Raw genomic sequence first — 4,143 nt, forward strand, 5'->3', positions numbered from 1 at the left:
CCCACCGAGGCCGTTTCGACCGTTCGCCGCGCCTACTAGAGCTGATTTCTTCGGACTCCGATCAGAAAATCCGCCGATGCATGTCGTTAACACCTAGTCCGCCTCGTCCGATCGATCGAGGCCGTTTCGACCGTTCGCCGCGCCTACTAGAGCTGATTTCTTCGGACTCCGATCAGAAAATCCGCCGATGCATGTCGTTAACACCTAGTCCGCCTCGTCCGATCGATCTAGGCCGTCTCGAACCACCCATCGCGCATCGAAAGTCGCATCTCTCGAACTCCGATCCGGAAATCGGCCGATGCATCACGTTAACTATTTCTTATATATCTAATATAATATACATGGAGACGGTAAGAATTCTTTTAATCGAAGATATACATATACTTCTCATCAATATCCAAAAGCTTATCGAAAAATAAATTACTCAACTTTTACGTGAAGAATCGTTCACCCAAACCTTATCCCCTATATATGTCAGGAGAACCCAAGGTTCCCCTCCAGACACGATTTAGCAAACTTTTCCCGATCGATCCGACCCACCGAGGCCGTCTCGACCGTCCGCTGCGCCTACTAGGGCCGATTTCTTCGGACTCCGATCAGAAAATATACCGATGCATGTCGTTAACACCTAGTCCGCCTCGTCCGATCTATCTAAACAGTCTCGACGCACCCAACACTCTTTCAAAGTCGGATTACTCGGACTCAATCTGAAAATGGACCGATGCATGACGTCAACACTTAGCCCGCCTCGTCTGATCTATCTAAGCCATCTCGACCCACCCAACACGCCTTCCAAGTCGGATCACTCGGACTTCGATCTGAAAATCTCCGGACTCATTTTTATGAATATCCCCAGTCAGTAAGAACGTTATTTCGCCAATATATACCAACAATAAACCATATTCCAATAGCTGAACCAAAAATATAATTCCCGATCCAAACGTTCTGCATCGCCCAACGCGACCACCTTCCCTATATATGTCAGGAGAGCACAGGGTTCCCCTCCAGACAACACTTACGCTCTATCCCCGACTCTCGGTCGATCGATAGGCCAGGTCAGCGGTGTCTGTTTCGGCCGAAGCTCGGACTTTGGTCAAAATGTTCCGATACAAAATTTGAACCAAGATAGATACAGATATGATTCCTTCTTAAATATACGTTGATTATCGAACAGAATATGGTAAATATTTTGCGATGACCGAGGATTTCATGAATTTTTTTTTTTTTTCGAAAAAATTTTCTATTATCGGAATTTCCTCAAATTTCATTTGGTTGCCTCCTAATGCTTATTAAAAATGATAACCAACAATCAGAATCATTATTTATCATTTATTTCAATTTTTATAATGAAAAACGTTCACGTCCTTTCGCGCCTCTCGATCGTCGTTTACGTGATGCATCGGTCAGCCCTAGTTTACGTGGTGCATCGGTAAGATCGAGTTCACGTTCTGCATCGGTCTGCCCGAGTTTACGTGGTGCATCGGTAAGATCGAGATTACGTGGTGCATCGGTAAGATCGAGTTCACGTTCTGCATCGGTCTGCCTGAGTTTACGTGGTGCATCGGTATGATCGAGTTTACGTTCTGCATCGGTGTGATCTAGTTTACGTTGTGCATCGGTAAGATCGAGATTACGTGAAGCATCGGTATGATCGAGTTTACGTTCTGCATCGGTCTGGACTCTGAGATATATTTTCGACGTGAAAATGTTCCGATACAACTTTTGAACCAGGATAGTTAGAGAGATGATTTTTTCTGGGATGTACGTTGATTGGGGAATGGATTGTGGAAAATAACTTGCCATGACCGAGGTGTTCTCGAATTTTTTTTTTTTTTCGAAAAATATTTTCTGATTTTGGATTTCACTCAAATTTGATTTCGTTGCCTTCTAATGTGTTCTAAAAGAGTAAATCAGTAATCAGAATCGAAAAATATTTTTCGGATTTTTTTTTTTTTGAAAAAAAATTTTCTGATTTTGGAATTTCCTCAAATTTGATTTGGTTGCCTTCTAATGTGTTTTTAAAGCGTAAATCAGTAATCAGAATCAATATTCATTGTCGACTTTAATTTTTATAAGGAAAAATGTTCACGTCCTTAAACGCCTCCCCATCATTAGCCCGAGTCCAAGTCGATGTCAGTCCCGAGCGGACGGTGTCAGATACTACCTATCGCCCCGGTCTGGACTTGGCGAGGTATTTCGACGTGAAATGTTCCGATACAACTTTTGAACCAGGATAGTTAGAGAGATGATTTCTTCTATGTTGTACGTTGATTGTGGAATGGATTGTGGGAAATAACTTGCCATGACCCAGGTGTTCTTGAATTTTTTTTTTTTTCGAAAAAAATTTTCTGATCTTGAAATTTCCTCAAATCTGATTGCGTTGCCTTCTAATGTGTACTAAAAGAGTAAATCAGTAATCAGAATCAATATTCATTGTCGACTTTAATTTTTATAAGGAAAAATGTTCACGTCCTTAAACGCCTCTCCATCGTTACCCCGACTCCAAGACGATGTTAGACCGGAGCGGACGGTGTCAAATGCGACCGATCTCCCCGGTCTGGACTTAGCGAGATATTCCGACGTGAAATGTTCCGATACAAAAATTTAACTGTGATAGTTAGAGAGATGGTTCCTTTTGTGATGTACGTTGATTGTGTAATAGAATATGGAAATAAACTTGAGATGACCGAGGTCTTCTGGGATTTTTTTTTTTTTTCGAAAAATATTTTTCGATTTCGGAAATCCCTCAAATTTCATTGAGATATGTCCTAATGTGTTCTTAAAACTTAAATCAACAATCAGAATTAATATCCAAAAGTTATTTCATTTTATCTGGTAGGAACTGTATATAAACCCTTATTGTTGATTAACATGGCCTATATAGGCACATATCTGTAACTATCACAAAGACAAATAAAGACCATTTGAAATTGAAATTGAAATTGAACACTGAAGCCAAGCAGCGTCGGGCGCGGTTAGTACTTGGATGGGTGACCGCTTGGGAACACCGCGTGCTGTAAGCTTTTTTTTTACGTTCTGCATCGGTCTGCCGAGATAACGTGGTGCATCGGTATGATCGAGTTTACGTTCTGCATCGGTAAGATCGAGATTACGTGATGCATCGGTAAGATTGAGATTACGTGGTGCATCGGTAAGATCGAGTTTACGTGGTGCATCGGTAAGATCCAATTCACGTTCTGCATCGGTAAGATCCAGTTCACGTGGTGCATCGGTAAGATCGAGATTACGTGGTGCATCGGTAAGATCGAGTTTACGTGGTGCATCGGTAAGATCCAATTCACGTTCTGCATCGGTAAGATCCAGTTCACGTGGTGCATCGGTAAGATTGAGATTACGTGGTGCATCGGTAAGATCGAGTTTACGTGGTGCATCGGTAAGATCCAATTCACGTTCTGCATCGGTAAGATCCAGTTCACGTGGTGCATCGGTAAGATTGAGATTACGTGGTGCATCGGTAAGATCGAGTTTACGTGGTGCATCGGTAAGATCCAATTCACGTTCTGCATCGGTAAGATCCAGTTCACGTGGTGCATCGGTAAGATCGAGATTACGTGGTGCATCGGTAAGATCGAGTTTACGTGGTGCATCGGTAAGATCCAATTCACGTTCTGCATCGGTAAGATCCAGTTCACGTGGTGCATCGGTAAGATTGAGATTACGTGGTGCATCGGTAAGATCCAGTTCACGTGGTGCATCGGTAAGATGGAGATTACGTGGTGCATCGGTAAGATCGAGATTACGTGGTGCATCGGTAAGATCTACTTTACGTTCTGCATCGGTCTGCCCTTGTTTACGTGGTGCATCGGTAAGATCGAGATTACGTGAAGCATCGGTATGATCGAGTTTACGTTCTGCATCGGTCTGCCCGATATTACGTGGTGCATCGGTCTGCCCTAGTTTACGTGGTGCATCGGTTTGGACTTAGAGATATATTTTCGACGTGAAAATGTTCCGATACAACTTTTGAACCAGGATAGTTAGAGAGATGATTTTTTCTGGGATGTACGTGGATCGGGGAATGGATTGTGGGAAATAACTTGCCATGACCGAGGTGTCCTCGAATTTTTTTTTTTTTCGAAAAAAATTTTCTGATTGTGGAATTTTCTCAAATTTGATTTGGTT

This window comes from Harmonia axyridis, chromosome X (genome assembly GCF_914767665.1).
Source record: "Harmonia axyridis chromosome X, icHarAxyr1.1, whole genome shotgun sequence".
Lineage (NCBI taxonomy): Eukaryota > Metazoa > Arthropoda > Insecta > Coleoptera > Coccinellidae > Harmonia > Harmonia axyridis.